This window comes from Lepus europaeus, chromosome 19, assembly GCF_033115175.1.
Source record: "Lepus europaeus isolate LE1 chromosome 19, mLepTim1.pri, whole genome shotgun sequence".
NCBI lineage: Eukaryota > Metazoa > Chordata > Mammalia > Lagomorpha > Leporidae > Lepus > Lepus europaeus.
In genome coordinates, this window is record NC_084845.1 from 22,862,622 (window position 1) to 22,885,372 (window position 22,751).

A 22,751-nucleotide genomic window follows, 5' to 3' on the forward strand; every position below is an offset into this window, starting at 1 on the left:
TTCGTATGCAATGAACCGGGAAAATCGCAGTAAAAATGGTTTTGGAGTAAAACAAAGTCTTTTCCTTAAGCCAGTGCATAAAATGTCATCTATACAAACAGAAACATCATGTTTGTTTACGGCAGTTATTCTAGCTTTCTCCCTAGAAAATTCGAATGTGTAGACTGGTGTCTCCATGTGGAACCAATTAGAGTTTCCCAGCACAAAATTAAATGTTCCCTGATAAATAACATGCAAAAACATAAATTCCGTTGATAATATCCGGAAAACATAAACACAGAGGCTTTCACAATATCTGGGTTGTAGTAAGCCAAAACACAACCGGATATTTCTGGTTTCATCCAGTCATATCCGGACAAAGCGAGGTGGAATTCGTATGCAATGGACCGAGAAAATCACAGTAAAAATGGTTTTGGAGAAAAGCAAAGTTTTTTTCGTTATGCAAGTGCATAAAATGTCATGTATACAAACAGAAATATCATGTTTGTTTGCCGCAGTTCCTCTAACTTTCTCCCTAGAACATACGAATGTGTATACTGGTGTCTCCATGTTGAACCTATTAGTGTTTCTAAGGTACAAAATTAAATGTTCCCTGATAAAAACATTCAAAACAATAAAGTCCATTGATAATGTCCAGAAAACACAAACACAGAGTCCGTCGCAATATCTGGGATTGAGTTAGCCAAAACACAACTGGATATTTCTGGTTTCATCCAGTCATATCCGGACTAAGTTTGGTGGAATTCGTATGCAATGAACCGGGAAAATCGCAGTAAAAATTGTTTTGGAGTAAAACAAAGTCTTTTCCTTAAGCCAGTGCATAAAATGTCATCTATACAAACAGAAATATCATGTTTGTTTACCGCAGTTATTCTAGCTTTCTTCCTAGAAAATACGAATGTGTAGACTGGTGTCTCCATGTGGAACCTGAGAGAAAATAAGGCAGGAAGGGGTTAAAATGGAGTTGCTTGGCTAACTGCATATTGTTCTGCTTTTGTACAAAATAGCTGGGCTTGCAAAATGCTTTTTTTAAGATGACTGAATTTTAGCTGAACTTGTAGCATGTGATGTGTTAATGCCTTTATGAGATAATTGAGCATGTGATAATTATTTTAGGAGCTATGTTAAGTTTTTGGTCACGATGACCCCGTGTTTGTGCTTGCTCAAGGTTTTTGTCCCTTACCCTGGAAAAACCCATTATTTTGTGATTATGTGTCATGCTGTGGTTTATCTTGTGATCCTCTGTAATGCTGTGGAGATATGCTAATGTTGTGGTTTTAAATCTTAAATACTCTGTGCGGTTGATGATCGGGGCCTCTCTTCTTGCACAGAGACGGCCCATCTGCGCAGATGTAATAAACTTCCTCTTGTTCTTTGCATCGATTGGAATGGAATTCGTGTTTCTGGGGTCGGTAGAAGTGTGAGACACCTGTCGGGGGTCTTACAGAACCAATTAGTGTTTCCCAGCACAAAATTAAATCTTCCCTGATAAAAACATTCAAAACGATATAATCCATCGATAATATCCAGAAAACACAAACGCAGAGTCTGTAGTAATATCTGGGATATAGTAAGCCAAAAAAAAAGAAAACGGATATTTCTGGTTTCATCCAGTCATATCCGGACAAAGTGAGGTGGAATTCGTATGCAATGGACCGAGAAAATCACAGTAAAAATGGTTTTGGAGAAAAGTAAAGTCTTTTTCTTAGGAAAGTGCATAAAATGTCATCTATACAAACAGAAATATCATGTTTGTTTGCCGCAGTTCCTCTAGCTTTCTCCCTAGAAAATACAAATGTGTAGAGCTGGTGTCTCCGTGTGGAACCAATTAGTGTTTCTAAGGTACAAAATTAAATGTTCCCTGATAAAAACATTCAAAACAATAAAGTCCGTTGATAATGTCCAGAAAACACAAACACAGAGTCCATTGCAATATCTGGGATTGAGTTAGCCAAAACACAACCGGATATTCCTGGTTTCATCCAGTCATATCTGGACAAAGTGAGGTGGAATTCGTATGCAATGAACCGGGAAAATCGCAGTAAAAATGGTTTTGGAGTAAAACAAAGTCTTTTCCTTAAGCCAGTGCATAAAATGTCATCTATACAAACAGAAACATCATGTTTGTTTACGGCAGTTATTCTAGCTTTCTCCCTAGAAAATTCGAATGTGTAGACTGGTGTCTCCATGTGGAACCAATTAGAGTTTCCCAGCACAAAATTAAATGTTCCCTGATAAATAACATGCAAAAACATAAATTCCGTTGATAATATCCGGAAAACATAAACACAGAGGCTTTCACAATATCTGGGTTGTAGTAAGCCAAAACACAACCGGATATTTCTGGTTTCATCCAGTCATATCCGGACAAAGCGAGGTGGAATTCGTATGCAATGGACCGAGAAAATCACAGTAAAAATGGTTTTGGAGAAAAGCAAAGTTTTTTTCGTTATGCAAGTGCATAAAATGTCATGTATACAAACAGAAATATCATGTTTGTTTGCCGCAGTTCCTCTAACTTTCTCCCTAGAACATACGAATGTGTATACTGGTGTCTCCATGTTGAACCTATTAGTGTTTCTAAGGTACAAAATTAAATGTTCCCTGATAAAAACATTCAAAACAATAAAGTCCATTGATAATGTCCAGAAAACACCAACACAGAGTCCGTCGCAATATCTGGGATTGAGTTAGCCAAAACACAACTGGATATTTCTGGTTTCATCCAGTCATATCCGGACTAAGTTTGGTGGAATTCGTATGCAATGAACCGGGAAAATCGCAGTAAAAATTGTTTTGGAGTAAAACAAAGTCTTTTCCTTAAGCCAGTGCATAAAATGTCATCTATACAAACAGAAATATCATGTTTGTTTACCGCAGTTATTCTAGCTTTCTTCCTAGAAAATACGAATGTGTAGACTGGTGTCTCCATGTGGAACCTGAGAGAAAATAAGGCAGGAAGGGGTTAAAATGGAGTTGCTTGGCTAACTGCATATTGTTCTGCTTTTGTACAAAATAGCTGGGCTTGCAAAATGCTTTTTTTAAGATGACTGAATTTTAGCTGAACTTGTAGCATGTGATGTGTTAATGCCTTTATGAGATAATTGAGCATGTGATAATTATTTTAGGAGCTATGTTAAGTTTTTGGTCACGATGACCCCGTGTTTGTGCTTGCTCAAGGTTTTTGTCCCTTACCCTGGAAAAACCCATTATTTTGTGATTATGTGTCATGCTGTGGTTTATCTTGTGATCCTCTGTAATGCTGTGGAGATATGCTAATGTTGTGGTTTTAAATCTTAAATACTCTGTGCGGTTGATGATCGGGGCCTCTCTTCTTGCACAGAGACGGCCCATCTGCGCAGATGTAATAAACTTCCTCTTGTTCTTTGCATCGATTGGAATGGAATTCGTGTTTCTGGGGTCGGTAGAAGTGTGAGACACCTGTCGGGGGTCTTACAGAACCAATTAGTGTTTCCCAGCACAAAATTAAATGTTCCCTGATAAAAACATTCAAAACAATATAATCCATCGATAATATCCAGAAAACACAAACGCAGAGTCTGTAGTAATATCTGGGATATAGTAAGCCAAAAAAAAAGAAAACGGATATTTCTGGTTTCATCCAGTCATATCCGGACAAAGTGAGGTGGAATTCGTATGCAATGGACCGAGAAAATCACAGTAAAAATGGTTTTGGAGAAAAGTAAAGTCTTTTTCTTAGGAAAGTGCATAAAATGTCATCTATACAAACAGAAATATCATGTTTGTTTGCCGCAGTTCCTCTAGCTTTCTCCCTAGAAAATACAAATGTGTAGAGCTGGTGTCTCCGTGTGGAACCAATTAGTGTTTCTAAGGTACAAAATTAAATGTTCCCTGATAAAAACATTCAAAGCAATAAAGTCCGTTGATAATGTCCAGAAAACACAAACACAGAGTCCATTGCAATATCTGGGATTGAGTTAGCCAAAACACAACCGGATATTCCTGGTTTCATCCAGTCATATCCGGACAAAGTGAGGTGGAATTCGTATGCAATGAACCGGGAAAATCGCAGTAAAAATGGTTTTGGAGTAAAACAAAGTCTTTTCCTTAAGCCAGTGCATAAAATGTCATCTATACAAACAGAAACATCATGTTTGTTTACGGCAGTTATTCTAGCTTTCTCCCTAGAAAATTCGAATGTGTAGACTGGTGTCTCCATGTGGAACCAATTAGAGTTTCCCAGCACAAAATTAAATGTTCCCTGATAAATAACATGCAAAAACATAAATTCCGTTGATAATATCCGGAAAACATAAACACAGAGGCTTTCACAATATCTGGGTTGTAGTAAGCCAAAACACAACCGGATATTTCTGGTTTCATCCAGTCATATCCGGACAAAGCGAGGTGGAATTCGTATGCAATGGACCGAGAAAATCACAGTAAAAATGGTTTTGGAGAAAAGCAAAGTTTTTTCGTTATGCAAGTGCATAAAATGTCATGTATACAAACAGAAATATCATGTTTGTTTGCCGCAGTTCCTCTAACTTTCTCCCTAGAACATACGAATGTGTATACTGGTGTCTCCATGTTGAACCTATTAGTGTTTCTAAGGTACAAAATTAAATGTTCCCTGATAAAAACATTCAAAACAATAAAGTCCGTTGATAATGTCCAGAAAACACCAACACAGAGTCCGTCGCAATATCTGGGATTGAGTTAGCCAAAACACAACTGGATATTTCTGGTTTCATCCAGTCATATCCGGACTAAGTTTGGTGGAATTCGTATGCAATGAACCGGGAAAATCGCAGTAAAAATTTTTTTGGAGTAAAACAAAGTCTTTTCCTTAAGCCAGTGCATAAAATGTCATCTATACAAACAGAAATATCATGTTTGTTTACCGCAGTTATTCTAGCTTTCTTCCTAGAAAATACGAATGTGTAGACTGGTGTCTCCATGTGGAACCTGAGAGAAAATAAGGCAGGAAGGGGTTAAAATGGAGTTGCTTGGCTAACTGCATATTGTTCTGCTTTTGTACAAAATAGCTGGGCTTGCAAAATGCTTTTTTTAAGATGACTGAATTTTAGCTGAACTTGTAGCATGTGATGTGTTAATGCCTTTATGAGATAATTGAGCATGTGATAATTATTTTAGGAGCTATGTTAAGTTTTTGGTCACGATGACCCCGTGTTTGTGCTTGCTCAAGGTTTTTGTCCCTTACCCTGGAAAAACCCATTATTTTGTGATTATGTGTCATGCTGTGGTTTATCTTGTGATCCTCTGTAATGCTGTGGAGATATGCTAATGTTGTGGTTTTAAATCTTAAATACTCTGTGCGGTTGATGATCGGGGCCTCTCTTCTTGCACAGAGACGGCCCATCTGCGCAGATGTAATAAACTTCCTCTTGTTCTTTGCATCGATTGGAATGGAATTCGTGTTTCTGGGGTCGGTAGAAGTGTGAGACACCTGTCGGGGGTCTTACAGAACCAATTAGTGTTTCCCAGCACAAAATTAAATCTTCCCTGATAAAAACATTCAAAACGATATAATCCATCGATAATATCCAGAAAACACAAACGCAGAGTCTGTAGTAATATCTGGGATATAGTAAGCCAAAAAAAAAGAAAACGGATATTTCTGGTTTCATCCAGTCATATCCGGACAAAGTGAGGTGGAATTCGTATGCAATGGACCGAGAAAATCACAGTAAAAATGGTTTTGGAGAAAAGTAAAGTCTTTTTCTTAGGAAAGTGCATAAAATGTCATCTATACAAACAGAAATATCATGTTTGTTTGCCGCAGTTCCTCTAGCTTTCTCCCTAGAAAATACAAATGTGTAGAGCTGGTGTCTCCGTGTGGAACCAATTAGTGTTTCTAAGGTACAAAATTAAATGTTCCCTGATAAAAACATTCAAAACAATAAAGTCCGTTGATAATGTCCAGAAAACACAAACACAGAGTCCATTGCAATATCTGGGATTGAGTTAGCCAAAACACAACCGGATATTTCTGGTTTCATCCAGTCATATCCGGACAAAGTGGGGTGGAATTCGTATGCAATGAACCGGGAAAATCGCAGTAAAAATGGTTTTGGAGTAAAACAAAGTCTTTTCCTTAAGCCAGTGCATAAAATGTCATCTATACAAACAGAAACATCATGTTTGTTTACGGCAGTTATTCTAGCTTTCTCCCTAGAAAATTCGAATGTGTAGACTGGTGTCTCCATGTGGAACCAATTAGAGTTTCCCAGCACAAAATTAAATGTTCCCTGATAAATAACATGCAAAAACATAAATTCCGTTGATAATATCCGGAAAACATAAACACAGAGGCTTTCACAATATCTGGGTTGTAGTAAGCCAAAACACAACCGGATATTTCTGGTTTCATCCAGTCATATCCGGACAAAGCGAGGTGGAATTCGTATGCAATGGACCGAGAAAATCACAGTAAAAATGGTTTTGGAGAAAAGCAAAGTTTTTTTCGTTATGCAAGTGCATAAAATGTCATGTATACAAACAGAAATATCATGTTTGTTTGCCGCAGTTCCTCTAACTTTCTCCCTAGAACATACGAATGTGTATACTGGTGTCTCCATGTTGAACCTATTAGTGTTTCTAAGGTACAAAATTAAATGTTCCCTGATAAAAACATTCAAAACAATAAAGTCCATTGATAATGTCCAGAAAACACAAACACAGAGTCCGTCGCAATATCTGGGATTGAGTTAGCCAAAACACAACTGGATATTTCTGGTTTCATCCAGTCATATCCGGACTAAGTTTGGTGGAATTCGTATGCAATGAACCGGGAAAATCGCAGTAAAAATTGTTTTGGAGTAAAACAAAGTCTTTTCCTTAAGCCAGTGCATAAAATGTCATCTATACAAACAGAAATATCATGTTTGTTTACCGCAGTTATTCTAGCTTTCTTCCTAGAAAATACGAATGTGTAGACTGGTGTCTCCATGTGGAACCTGAGAGAAAATAAGGCAGGAAGGGGTTAAAATGGAGTTGCTTGGCTAACTGCATATTGTTCTGCTTTTGTACAAAATAGCTGGGCTTGCAAAATGCTTTTTTTAAGATGACTGAATTTTAGCTGAACTTGTAGCATGTGATGTGTTAATGCCTTTATGAGATAATTGAGCATGTGATAATTATTTTAGGAGCTATGTTAAGTTTTTGGTCACGATGACCCCGTGTTTGTGCTTGCTCAAGGTTTTTGTCCCTTACCCTGGAAAAACCCATTATTTTGTGATTATGTGTCATGCTGTGGTTTATCTTGTGATCCTCTGTAATGCTGTGGAGATATGCTAATGTTGTGGTTTTAAATCTTAAATACTCTGTGCGGTTGATGATCGGGGCCTCTCTTCTTGCACAGAGACGGCCCATCTGCGCAGATGTAATAAACTTCCTCTTGTTCTTTGCATCGATTGGAATGGAATTCGTGTTTCTGGGGTCGGTAGAAGTGTGAGACACCTGTCGGGGGTCTTACAGAACCAATTAGTGTTTCCCAGCACAAAATTAAATGTTCCCTGATAAAAACATTCAAAACGATATAATCCATCGATAATATCCAGAAAACACAAACGCAGAGTCTGTAGTAATATCTGGGATATAGTAAGCCAAAAAAAAAGAAAACGGATATTTCTGGTTTCATCCAGTCATATCCGGACAAAGTGAGGTGGAATTCGTATGCAATGGACCGAGAAAATCACAGTAAAAATGGTTTTGGAGAAAAGTAAAGTCTTTTTGTTAGGAAAGTGCATAAAATGTCATCTATACAAACAGAAATATCATGTTTGTTTGCCGCAGTTCCTCTAGCTTTCTCCCTAGAAAATACAAATGTGTAGAGCTGGTGTCTCCGTGTGGAACCAATTAGTGTTTCTAAGGTACAAAATTAAATGTTCCCTGATAAAAACATTCAAAACAATAAAGTCCGTTGATAATGTCCAGAAAACACAAACACAGAGTCCATTGCAATATCTGGGATTGAGTTAGCCAAAACACAACCGGATATTCCTGGTTTCATCCAGTCATATCCGGACAAAGTGAGGTGGAATTCGTATGCAATGAACCGGGAAAATCGCAGTAAAAATGGTTTTGGAGTAAAACAAAGTCTTTTCCTTAAGCCAGTGCATAAAATGTCATCTATACAAACAGAAACATCATGTTTGTTTACGGCAGTTATTCTAGCTTTCTCCCTAGAAAATTCGAATGTGTAGACTGGTGTCTCCATGTGGAACCAATTAGAGTTTCCCAGCACAAAATTAAATGTTCCCTGATAAATAACATGCAAAAACATAAATTCCGTTGATAATATCCGGAAAACATAAACACAGAGGCTTTCACAATATCTGGGTTGTAGTAAGCCAAAACACAACCGGATATTTCTGGTTTCATCCAGTCATATCCGGACAAAGCGAGGTGGAATTCGTATGCAATGGACCGAGAAAATCACAGTAAAAATGGTTTTGGAGAAAAGCAAAGTTTTTTTCGTTATGCAAGTGCATAAAATGTCATGTATACAAACAGAAATATCATGTTTGTTTGCCGCAGTTCCTCTAACTTTCTCCCTAGAACATACGAATGTGTATACTGGTGTCTCCATGTTGAACCTATTAGTGTTTCTAAGGTACAAAATTAAATGTTCCCTGATAAAAACATTCAAAACAATAAAGTCCATTGATAATGTCCAGAAAACACCAACACAGAGTCCGTCGCAATATCTGGGATTGAGTTAGCCAAAACACAACTGGATATTTCTGGTTTCATCCAGTCATATCCGGACTAAGTTTGGTGGAATTCGTATGCAATGAACCGGGAAAATCGCAGTAAAAATTGTTTTGGAGTAAAACAAAGTCTTTTCCTTAAGCCAGTGCATAAAATGTCATCTATACAAACAGAAATATCATGTTTGTTTACCGCAGTTATTCTAGCTTTCTTCCTAGAAAATACGAATGTGTAGACTGGTGTCTCCATGTGGAACCTGAGAGAAAATAAGGCAGGAAGGGGTTAAAATGGAGTTGCTTGGCTAACTGCATATTGTTCTGCTTTTGTACAAAATAGCTGGGCTTGCAAAATGCTTTTTTTAAGATGACTGAATTTTAGCTGAACTTGTAGCATGTGATGTGTTAATGCCTTTATGAGATAATTGAGCATGTGATAATTATTTTAGGAGCTATGTTAAGTTTTTGGTCACGATGACCCCGTGTTTGTGCTTGCTCAAGGTTTTTGTCCCTTACCCTGGAAAAACCCATTATTTTGTGATTATGTGTCATGCTGTGGTTTATCTTGTGATCCTCTGTAATGCTGTGGAGATATGCTAATGTTGTGGTTTTAAATCTTAAATACTCTGTGCGGTTGATGATCGGGGCCTCTCTTCTTGCACAGAGACGGCCCATCTGCGCAGATGTAATAAACTTCCTCTTGTTCTTTGCATCGATTGGAATGGAATTCGTGTTTCTGGGGTCGGTAGAAGTGTGAGACACCTGTCGGGGGTCTTACAGAACCAATTAGTGTTTCCCAGCACAAAATTAAATCTTCCCTGATAAAAACATTCAAAACGATATAATCCATCGATAATATCCAGAAAACACAAACGCAGAGTCTGTAGTAATATCTGGGATATAGTAAGCCAAAAAAAAAGAAAACGGATATTTCTGGTTTCATCCAGTCATATCCGGACAAAGTGAGGTGGAATTCGTATGCAATGGACCGAGAAAATCACAGTAAAAATGGTTTTGGAGAAAAGTAAAGTCTTTTTCTTAGGAAAGTGCATAAAATGTCATCTATACAAACAGAAATATCATGTTTGTTTGCCGCAGTTCCTCTAGCTTTCTCCCTAGAAAATACAAATGTGTAGAGCTGGTGTCTCCGTGTGGAACCAATTAGTGTTTCTAAGGTACAAAATTAAATGTTCCCTGATAAAAACATTCAAAACAATAAAGTCCGTTGATAATGTCCAGAAAACACAAACACAGAGTCCATTGCAATATCTGGGATTGAGTTAGCCAAAACACAACCGGATATTTCTGGTTTCATCCAGTCATATCCGGACAAAGTGGGGTGGAATTCGTATGCAATGAACCGGGAAAATCGCAGTAAAAATGGTTTTGGAGTAAAACAAAGTCTTTTCCTTAAGCCAGTGCATAAAATGTCATCTATACAAACAGAAACATCATGTTTGTTTACGGCAGTTATTCTAGCTTTCTCCCTAGAAAATTCGAATGTGTAGACTGGTGTCTCCATGTGGAACCAATTAGAGTTTCCCAGCACAAAATTAAATGTTCCCTGATAAATAACATGCAAAAACATAAATTCCGTTGATAATATCCGGAAAACATAAACACAGAGGCTTTCACAATATCTGGGTTGTAGTAAGCCAAAACACAACCGGATATTTCTGGTTTCATCCAGTCATATCCGGACAAAGCGAGGTGGAATTCGTATGCAATGGACCGAGAAAATCACAGTAAAAATGGTTTTGGAGAAAAGCAAAGTTTTTTTCGTTATGCAAGTGCATAAAATGTCATGTATACAAACAGAAATATCATGTTTGTTTGCCGCAGTTCCTCTAACTTTCTCCCTAGAACATACGAATGTGTATACTGGTGTCTCCATGTTGAACCTATTAGTGTTTCTAAGGTACAAAATTAAATGTTCCCTGATAAAAACATTCAAAACAATAAAGTCCATTGATAATGTCCAGAAAACACAAACACAGAGTCCGTCGCAATATCTGGGATTGAGTTAGCCAAAACACAACTGGATATTTCTGGTTTCATCCAGTCATATCCGGACTAAGTTTGGTGGAATTCGTATGCAATGAACCGGGAAAATCGCAGTAAAAATTGTTTTGGAGTAAAACAAAGTCTTTTCCTTAAGCCAGTGCATAAAATGTCATCTATACAAACAGAAATATCATGTTTGTTTACCGCAGTTATTCTAGCTTTCTTCCTAGAAAATACGAATGTGTAGACTGGTGTCTCCATGTGGAACCTGAGAGAAAATAAGGCAGGAAGGGGTTAAAATGGAGTTGCTTGGCTAACTGCATATTGTTCTGCTTTTGTACAAAATAGCTGGGCTTGCAAAATGCTTTTTTTAAGATGACTGAATTTTAGCTGAACTTGTAGCATGTGATGTGTTAATGCCTTTATGAGATAATTGAGCATGTGATAATTATTTTAGGAGCTATGTTAAGTTTTTGGTCACGATGACCCCGTGTTTGTGCTTGCTCAAGGTTTTTGTCCCTTACCCTGGAAAAACCCATTATTTTGTGATTATGTGTCATGCTGTGGTTTATCTTGTGATCCTCTGTAATGCTGTGGAGATATGCTAATGTTGTGGTTTTAAATCTTAAATACTCTGTGCGGTTGATGATCGGGGCCTCTCTTCTTGCACAGAGACGGCCCATCTGCGCAGATGTAATAAACTTCCTCTTGTTCTTTGCATCGATTGGAATGGAATTCGTGTTTCTGGGGTCGGTAGAAGTGTGAGACACCTGTCGGGGGTCTTACAGAACCAATTAGTGTTTCCCAGCACAAAATTAAATGTTCCCTGATAAAAACATTCAAAACAATATAATCCATCGATAATATCCAGAAAACACAAACGCAGAGTCTGTAGTAATATCTGGGATATAGTAAGCCAAAAAAAAAGAAAACGGATATTTCTGGTTTCATCCAGTCATATCCGGACAAAGTGAGGTGGAATTCGTATGCAATGGACCGAGAAAATCACAGTAAAAATGGTTTTGGAGAAAAGTAAAGTCTTTTTCTTAGGAAAGTGCATAAAATGTCATCTATACAAACAGAAATATCATGTTTGTTTGCCGCAGTTCCTCTAGCTTTCTCCCTAGAAAATACAAATGTGTAGAGCTGGTGTCTCCGTGTGGAACCAATTAGTGTTTCTAAGGTACAAAATTAAATGTTCCCTGATAAAAACATTCAAAACAATAAAGTCCGTTGATAATGTCCAGAAAACACAAACACAGAGTCCATTGCAATATCTGGGATTGAGTTAGCCAAAACACAACCGGATATTTCTGGTTTCATCCAGTCATATCCGGACAAAGTGGGGTGGAATTCGTATGCAATGAACCGGGAAAATCGCAGTAAAAATGGTTTTGGAGTAAAACAAAGTCTTTTCCTTAAGCCAGTGCATAAAATGTCATCTATACAAACAGAAACATCATGTTTGTTTACGGCAGTTATTCTAGCTTTTTCCCTAGAAAATTCGAATGTGTAGACTGGTGTCTCCATGTGGAACCAATTAGAGTTTCCCAGCACAAAATTAAATGTTCCCTGATAAATAACATGCAAAAACATAAATTCCGTTGATAATATCCGGAAAACATAAACACAGAGGCTTTCACAATATCTGGGTTGTAGTAAGCCAAAACACAACCGGATATTTCTGGTTTCATCCAGTCATATCCGGACAAAGCGAGGTGGAATTCGTATGCAATGGACCGAGAAAATCACAGTAAAAATGGTTTTGGAGAAAAGCAAAGTTTTTTTCGTTATGCAAGTGCATAAAATGTCATGTATACAAACAGAAATATCATGTTTGTTTGCCGCAGTTCCTCTAACTTTCTCCCTAGAACATACGAATGTGTATACTGGTGTCTCCATGTTGAACCTATTAGTGTTTCTAAGGTACAAAATTAAATGTTCCCTGATAAAACATTCAAAACAATAAAGTCCATTGATAATGTCCAGAAAACACAAACACAGAGTCCGTCGCAATATCTGGGATTGAGTTAGCCAAAACACAACTGGATATTTCTGGTTTCATCCAGTCATATCCGGACTAAGTTTGGTGGAATTCGTATGCAATGAACCGGGAAAATCGCAGTAAAAATTGTTTTGGAGTAAAACAAAGTCTTTTCCTTAAGCCAGTGCATAAAATGTCATCTATACAAACAGAAATATCATGTTTGTTTACCGCAGTTATTCTAGCTTTCTTCCTAGAAAATACGAATGTGTAGACTGGTGTCTCCATGTGGAACCTGAGAGAAAATAAGGCAGGAAGGGGTTAAAATGGAGTTGCTTGGCTAACTGCATATTGTTCTGCTTTTGTACAAAATAGCTGGGCTTGCAAAATGCTTTTTTTAAGATGACTGAATTTTAGCTGAACTTGTAGCATGTGATGTGTTAATGCCTTTATGAGATAATTGGGCATGTGATAATTATTTTAGGAGCTATGTTAAGTTTTTGGTCACGATGACCCCGTGTTTGTGCTTGCTCAAGGTTTTTGTCCCTTACCCTGGAAAAACCCATTATTTTGTGATTATGTGTCATGCTGTGGTTTATCTTGTGATCCTCTGTAATGCTGTGGAGATATGCTAATGTTGTGGTTTTAAATCTTAAATACTCTGTGCGGTTGATGATCGGGGCCTCTCTTCTTGCACAGAGACGGCCCATCTGCGCAGATGTAATAAACTTCCTCTTGTTCTTTGCATCGATTGGAATGGAATTCGTGTTTCTGGGGTCGGTAGAAGTGTGAGACACCTGTCGGGGGTCTTACAGAACCAATTAGTGTTTCCCAGCACAAAATTAAATGTTCCCTGATAAAAACATTCAAAACGATATAATCCATCGATAATATCCAGAAAACACAAACGCAGAGTCTGTAGTAATATCTGGGATATAGTAAGCCAAAAAAAAAGAAAACGGATATTTCTGGTTTCATCCAGTCATATCCGGACAAAGTGAGGTGGAATTCGTATGCAATGGACCGAGAAAATCACAGTAAAAATGGTTTTGGAGAAAAGTAAAGTCTTTTTGTTAGGAAAGTGCATAAAATGTCATCTATACAAACAGAAATATCATGTTTGTTTGCCGCAGTTCCTCTAGCTTTCTCCCTAGAAAATACAAATGTGTAGAGCTGGTGTCTCCGTGTGGAACCAATTAGTGTTTCTAAGGTACAAAATTAAATGTTCCCTGATAAAAACATTCAAAACAATAAAGTCCGTTGATAATGTCCAGAAAACACAAACACAGAGTCCATTGCAATATCTGGGATTGAGTTAGCCAAAACACAACCGGATATTTCTGGTTTCATCCAGTCATATCCGGACAAAGTGGGGTGGAATTCGTATGCAATGAACCGGGAAAATCGCAGTAAAAATGGTTTTGGAGTAAAACAAAGTCTTTTCCTTAAGCCAGTGCATAAAATGTCATCTATACAAACAGAAACATCATGTTTGTTTACGGCAGTTATTCTAGCTTTCTCCCTAGAAAATTCGAATGTGTAGACTGGTGTCTCCATGTGGAACCAATTAGTGTTTCCCAGCACAAAATTAAATGTTCCCTGATAAATAACATGCAAAAACATAAATTCCGTTGATAATATCCGGAAAACATAAACACAGAGGCTTTCACAATATCTGGGTTGTAGTAAGCCAAAACACAACCGGATATTTCTGGTTTCATCCAGTCATATCCGGACAAAGCGAGGTGGAATTCGTATGCAATGGACCGAGAAAATCACAGTAAAAATGGTTTTGGAGAAAAGCAAAGTTTTTTTCGTTATGCAAGTGCATAAAATGTCATGTATACAAACAGAAATATCATGTTTGTTTGCCGCAGTTCCTCTAACTTTCTCCCTAGAACATACGAATGTGTATACTGGTGTCTCCATATTGAACCTATTAGTGTTTCTAAGGTACAAAATTAAATGTTCCCTGATAAAAACATTCAAAACAATAAAGTCCGTTGATAATGTCCAGAAAACACCAACACAGAGTCCGTCGCAATATCTGGGATTGATTTAGCCAAAACACAACCGGATATTTCTGGTTTCATCCAGTCATATCCGGACTAAGTTTGGTGGAATTCGTATGCAATGAACTGGGAAAATCGCAGTAAACATGGTTTTGGAGTAAAACAAAGTCTTTTCCTTAAGCCAGTGCATAAAATGTCATCTATACAAACAGAAACATCATGTTTGTTTACCGCAGTTATTCTAGCTTTCTCCCTAGAAAATACGAATGTGTAGACTGGTGTCTCCATGTGGAACCAATTAGTGTTTCCCAGCACAAAATTAAATGTTCCCTGATAAAAACATTCAAAACAATATAATCCATCGATAATATCCAGAAAACACAAACACAGAGTCTGTAGTAATATCTGGGATATAGTAAGCCAAAAAAAAAAGAAAACGGATATTTCTGGTTTCATCCAGTCATATCCGGACAAAGTGAGGTGGAATTCGTATGCAATGGACCGAGAAAATCACAGTAAAAATGGTTTTGGAGAAAAGTAAAGTCTTTTTGTTAGGAAAGTGCATAAAATGTCATCTATACAAACAGAAATATCATGTTTGTTTGCCGCAGTTCCTCTAGCTTTCTCCCTAGAAAATACAAATGTGTAGAGCTGGTGACTCCCTGTGGAACCAATTAGTGTTTCTACGGTACAAAATTAAATGTTCCCTGATAAAAAACATGCAAAACCATAAAATCCATTGATAATATCCGGAGAACAAAAATACAGAAGCTTTCACAATATCTAGGATTGAGTTAGCCAAAACACAACCGGATATTTCCGGTTTCATCCAGTCATATCCGGACTAAGTTTGGTGGAATTCGTATGCAATGAACCGGGAAAATCGCAGTAAAAATTGTTTTGGAGTAAAACAAAGTCTTTTCCTTAAGCCAGTGCATAAAATGTCATCTATACAAACAGAAACATCATGTTTGTTTACCGCAGTTATTCTAGCTTTCTCCCTAGAAAATACGAATGTGTAGACTGGTGTCTCCATGTGGAACCAATTAGTGTTTCCCAGCACTAAATTAAATGTTCCCTGATAAAAACATTCAAAACAATATAATCCATCGATAATATCCAGAAAACACAAACACAGAGTCTGTAGTAATATCTGGGATATAGTAAGCCAAAAAAAAAGAAAACGGATATTTCTGGTTTCATCCAGTCATATCCGGACAAAGTGAGTTGGAATTCGTATGCAATGGACCGAGAAAATCACAGTAAAAATGGTTTTGGAGAAAAGTAAAGTCTTTTTGTTAGGAAAGTGCATAAAATGTCATCTATACAAACAGAAATATCATGTTTGTTTGCCGCAGTTCCTCTAGCTTTCTCCCTAGAAAATACAAATGTGTAGAGCTGGTGTCTCCGTGTGGAACCAATTAGTGTATCTATGGTACAAAATTAAATGTTCCCTGATAAAAAACATACAAAACCATAAAATCCGTTGATAATATCCGGAAAACACCAATACAGAAGCTTTCACAATATCTGGGATTGAGTTAGCCAAAACACAACCGGATATTTCTGGTTTCATCCAGTCATATCCGGACTAAGTTTGGTGGAATTCGTATGCAATGAACCGGGAAAATCGCAGCAAAAATGGTTTTGGAGTAAAACAAAGTCTTTTCCTTAAGCCAGTGCATAAAATGTCATCTATACAAACAGAAACATCATGTTTGTTTACCGCAGTTATTCTAGCTTTCTCCCTAGAAAATACGAATGTGTAGACTGGTGTCTCCATGTGGAACCAATTAGTGTTTCCCAGCACTAAATTAAATGTTCCCTGATAAAAACATTCAAAACAATATAATCCATCGATAATATCCAGAAAACACAAACACAGAGTCTGTAGTAATATCTGGGATATAGTAAGCCAAAAAAAAAGAAAACGGATATTTCTGGTTTCATCCACTCATATCCGGACAAAGTGGTGTGGAATTCGTATGCAATGGACCGAGAAAATCACAGTAAAAATGGTTTTGGAGAAAAGTAAAGTCTTTTTGTTAGGAAATTGCATAAAATGTCATCTATACAAACAGAAATATCATGTTTGTTTGCCGCAGTTCCTCTAGCTTTCTCCCTAGAAAATACAAATGTGTAGAGCTGGTGTCTCCGTGTGGAACCAATTAGTGTTTCTACGGTACAAAATTAAATGTTCCCTGATAAAAAACATGCAAAACCATAAAATCCGTTCATAATATCCGGAGAACACAAATACAGAAGCTTTCACAATATCTGGGATTGAGTTAGCCAAAACACAACCGGATATTTCTGGTTTCATCCAGTCATATCCGGACTAAGTTTGGTGGAATTCGTATGCAATGAACCGGGAAAATCGCAGCAAAAATGGTTTTGGAGTAAAACAAAGTCTTTTCCTTAAGCCAGTGCATAAAATGTCATCTATACAAACAGAAACATCATGTTTGTTTACCGCAGTTATTCTAGCTTTCTCCCTAGAAAACACGAATGTGTAGACTGGTGTCTCCATGTGGAACCAATTAGTGTTTCCCAGCACAAAATTAAATGTTCCCTGATAAAAACATTCAAAACAATATAATCCATCGATAATATCCAGAAAACACAAACACAGAGTCTGTAGTAATATCTGGGATATAGTAAGCCAAAAAAAAAGAAAACGGATATTTCTGGTTTCATCCAGTCATATCCGGACAAAGCGAGGTGGAATTCGTATGCAATGGACCGAGAAAATCACAGTAAAAATGGTTTTGGAGAAAAGTAAAGTCTTTTTGTTAGGAAAGTGCATAAAATGTCATCTATACAAACAGAAATATCATGTTTGTTTGCCGCAGTTCCTCTAGCTTTCTCCCTAGAAAATACAAATGTGTAGAGCTGGTGTCTCCGTGTGGAACCAATTAGTGTTTCTAAGGTACAAAATTAAATGTTCCCTGATAAAAAACATGCAAAACCATAAAATCCATTGATAATATCTGGAGAACACAAATACAGATGCTTTCACAATATCTGGGATTGAGTTAGCCAAAACACAACCGGATATTTCTGGTTTCATCCAGTCATATCCGGACAAAGTGGGTTGGAATTCATATGCAATGGACCAACAAAATCGCAGTAAAAATGGTTTTAGAGAAAGGCAAAAAGTCTTTTCCATCGCAAGTGCATAAAATGTCATCTATACAAACAGACATAACATATCGATTTGCAGTTCCTCAAGCTTTCTCCCTAGAACATAGGAATGTGTTACTGGTGTCTCCATGTGGAACCAATTAGTGTTTCTACGGTACAAAATTATATGTTTCCTGATAAAAACATTCAAAACAATAAAATCCATCGATAATATCCAGAAAACACAGACACTGAGGCTGTAGCAATATCTGGGATATAGTAAGACAAAACACAACCGGATATTTCTGGTTTCATCCACTCATATCCGGACAAAGTGGGGTGGAATTCATATGTAATGGATCGAGAATATCACAGGAAAAATGGTTTTGGAGAAAAGCAAAGTCTTTTCTTTAGGAAAGTGCATAAAATGTCATGTATACAAACAGAAATATCATGTTTGTTTGCCGCAGTTCCTCTAGCTTTCTCCCTAGAAAATACGAATGTGTAGAGCTGGTGTCTCCATGTGGAACCAATTAGTGTTTCCCAGCACAAAATTAAATGTTCCCTGATAAATAACATGCAAAAACATAAATTCCGTTGATAATATCCGGAAAACATAAACACAGAGGCTTTCACAATATCTGGGTTGTAGTAAGCCAAAACACAACTTGATATTTCTGGTTTCATCCAGTCATATCCGGACAAAGCGAGGTGGAATTCGTATGCAATGGACCGAGAAAATCACAGTAAAAATGGTTTTGGAGAAAAGCAAAGTTTTTTCGTTATGCAAGTGCATAAAATGTCATGTATACAAACAGAAATATCATGTTTGTTTGCCGCAGTTCCTCTAACTTTCTCCCTAGAACATACGAATGTGTATACTGGTGTCTCCATGTTGAACCTATTAGTGTTTCTAAGGTACAAAATTAAATGTTCCCTGATAAAAACATTCAAAACAATAAAGTCCGTTGATAATGTCCAGAAAACACCAACACAGAGTCCGTCGCAATATCTGGGATTGATTTAGCCAAAACACAACCGGATATTTCTGGTTTCATCCAGTCATATCCGGACTAAGTTTGGTGGAATTCGTATGCAATGAACCGGGAAAATCGCAGTAAAAATGGTTTTGGAGTAAAACAAAGACTTTTTCTTAAGCCAGTGCATAAAATGTCATCTATACAAACAGAAACATCATGTTTGTTTACCGCAGTTATTCTAGCTTTCTCCCTAGAAAATACGAATGTGTAGACTGGTGTCTCCATGTGGAACCAATTAGTGTTTCCCAGCACAAAATTAAATGTTCCCTGATAAAAACATTCAAAACAATATAATCCATCGATAATATCCAGAAAACACAAACACAGAGTCTGTAGTAATATCTGGGATATAGTAAGCCAAAAAAAGAGAAAACGGATATTTCTGGTTTCATCCAGTCATGTCAGGACTAAGTTTGGTGGAATTCGTATGCAATGGACCGAGAAAATCACAGTAAAAATGGTTTTGGAGAAAAGTAAAGTCTTTTTCTTAGGAAAGTGCATAAAATGTCATCTATACAAACAGAAATATCATGTTTGTTTGCCGCAGTTCCTCTAGCTTTCTCCCTAGAAAATACAAATGTGTAGAGCTGGTGTCTCCGTGTGGAACCAATTAGTGTTTCTACGGTACAAAATTAAATGTTCCCTGATAAAAAACATGCAAAACCATAAAATCCATTGATAATATCCGGAGAACAAAAATACAGAAGCTTTCAGAATATCTGGGATTGAGTTAGCCAAAACACAACCGGATATTTCTGGTTTCATCCAGTCATATCCGGACAAAGTGGGTTGGAATTCATATGCAATGGACCAACAAAATCGCAGTAAAAATGGTTTTAGAGAAAGGCAAAAAGTCTTTTCCATCGCAAGTGCATAAAATGTCATCTATACAAACAGACATATCATATCGATTTGCAGTTCCTCAAGCTTTCTCCCTAGAACATAGGAATGTGTTACTGGTGTCTCCATGTGGAACCAATTAGTGTTTCTACGGTACAAAATTAAATGTTCCCTGATAAAAACATTCAAAACAATAAAATCCATCGATAATATCCAGAAAACACAGACACTGAGGCTGTAGCAATATCTGGGATATAGTAAGACAAAACACAACCGGATATTTCTGGTTTCATCCACTCATATCCGGACAAAGTGGGGTGGAATTCATATGTAATGGATCGAGAATATCACAGGAAAAATGGTTTTGGAGAAAAGCAAAGTCTTTTCTTTAGGAAAGTGCATAAAATGTCATCTATACAAACAGAAATATCATGTTTGTTTGCCGCAGTTCCTCTAGCTTTCTCCCTAGAAAATACGAATGTGTAGAGCTGGTGTCTCCATGTGGAACCAATTAGTGTTTCCCAGCACAAAATTAAATGTTCCCTGATAAATAACATGCAAAAACATAAATTCCGTTGATAATATCCGGAAAACATAAACACAGAGGCTTTCACAATATCTGGGTTGTAGTAAGCCAAAACACAACTTGATATTTCTGGTTTCATCCAGTCATATCCGGACAAAGCGAGGTGGAATTCGTATGCAATGGACCGAGAAAATCACAGTAAAAATGGTTTTGGAGAAAAGCAAAGTTTTTTCGTTATGCAAGTGCATAAAATGTCATGTATACAAACAGAAATATCATGTTTGTTTGCCGCAGTTCCTCTAACTTTCTCCCTAGAACATACGAATGTGTATACTGGTGTCTCCATGTTGAACCTATTAGTGTTTCTAAGGTACAAAATTAAATGTTCCCTGATAAAAACATTCAAAACAATAAAGTCCGTTGATAATGTCCAGAAAACACCAACACAGAGTCCGTCGCAATATCTGGGATTGATTTAGCCAAAACACAACCGGATATTTCTGGTTTCATCCAGTCATATCCGGACTAAGTTTGGTGGAATTCGTATGCAATGAACCGGGAAAATCGCAGTAAAAATGGTTTTGGAGTAAAACAAAGACTTTTTCTTAAGCCAGTGCATAAAATGTCATCTATACAAACAGAAACATCATGTTTGTTTACCGCAGTTATTCTAGCTTTCTCCCTAGAAAATACGAATGTGTAGACTGGTGTCTCCATGTGGAACCAATTAGTGTTTCCCAGCACAAAATTAAATGTTCCCTGATAAAAACATTCAAAACAATATAATCCATCGATAATATCCAGAAAACACAAACACAGAGTCTGTAGTAATATCTGGGATATAGTAAGCCAAAAAAAGAGAAAACGGATATTTCTGGTTTCATCCAGTCATGTCAGGACTAAGTTTGGTGGAATTCGTATGCAATGGACCGAGAAAATCACAGTAAAAATGGTTTTGGAGAAATGTAAAGTCTTTTTCTTAGGAAAGTGCATAAAATGTCATCTATACAAACAGAAATATCATGTTTGTTTGCCGCAGTTCCTCTAGCTTTCTCCCTAGAAAATACAAATGTGTAGAGCTGGTGTCTCCGTGTGGAACCAATTAGTGTTTCTACGGTACAAAATTAAATGTTCCCTGATAAAAAACATGCAAAACCATAAAATCCATTGATAATATCCGGAGAACAAAAATACAGAAGCTTTCACAATATCTGGGATTGAGTTAGCCAAAACACAACCGGATATTTCTGGTTTCATCCAGTCATATCCGGACAAAGTGGGTTGGAATTCATATGCAATGGACCAACAAAATCGCAGTAAAAATGGTTTTAGAGAAAGGCAAAAAGTCTTTTCCATCGCAAGTGCATAAAATGTCATCTATACAAACAGACATATCATATCGATTTGCAGTTCCTCAAGCTTTCTCCCTAGAACATAGGAATGTGTTACTGGTGTCTCCATGTGGAACCAATTAGTGTTTCTACAGTACAAAATTAAATGTTCCCTGATAAAAACATTCAAAACAATAAAATCCATCGATAATATCCAGAAAACACAGACACTGAGGCTGTAGCAATATCTGGGATATAGTAAGACAAAACACAACCGGATATTTCTGGTTTCATCCACTCATATCCGGACAAAGTGGGGTGGAATTCATATGTAATGGATCGAGAATATCACAGGAAAAATGGTTTTGGAGAAAAGCAAAGTCTTTTCTTTAGGAAAGTGCATAAAATGTCATGTATACAAACAGAAATATCATGTTTGTTTGCCGCAGTTCCTCTAGCTTTCTCCCTCGAAAATACGAATGTGTAGAGCTGGTGTCTCCATGTGGAACCAATTAGTGTTTCCCAGCACAAAATTAAATGTTCCCTGATAAATAACATGCAAAAACATAAATTCCGTTGATAATATCCGGAAAACATAAACACAGAGGCTTTCGCAATATCTGGGTTGTAGTAAGCCAAAACACAACCGGATATTTCTGGTTTCATCCAGTCATATCCGGACAAAGCGAGGTGGAATTCGTATGCAATGGACCGAGAAAATCACAGTAAAAATGGTTTTGGAGAAAAGCAAAGTTTTTTTCGTTATGCAAGTGCATAAAATGTCATGTATACAAACAGAAATATCATGTTTGTTTGCCGCAGTTCCTCTAACTTTCTCCCTAGAACATACGAATGTGTATACTGGTGTCTCCATGTTGAACCTATTAGTGTTTCTAAGGTACAAAATTAAATGTTCCCTGATAAAAACATTCAAAACAATAAAGTCCGTTGATAATGTCCAGAAAACACCAACACAGAGTCCGTCGCAATATCTGGGATTGATTTAGCCAAAACACAACTGGATATTTCTGGTTTCATCCAGTCATATCCGGACTAAGTTTGGTGGAATTCGTATGCAATGAACCGGGAAAATCGCAGTAAAAATTGTTTTGGAGTAAAACAAAGTCTTTTCCTTAAGCCAGTGCATAAAATGTCATCTATACAAACAGAAACATCA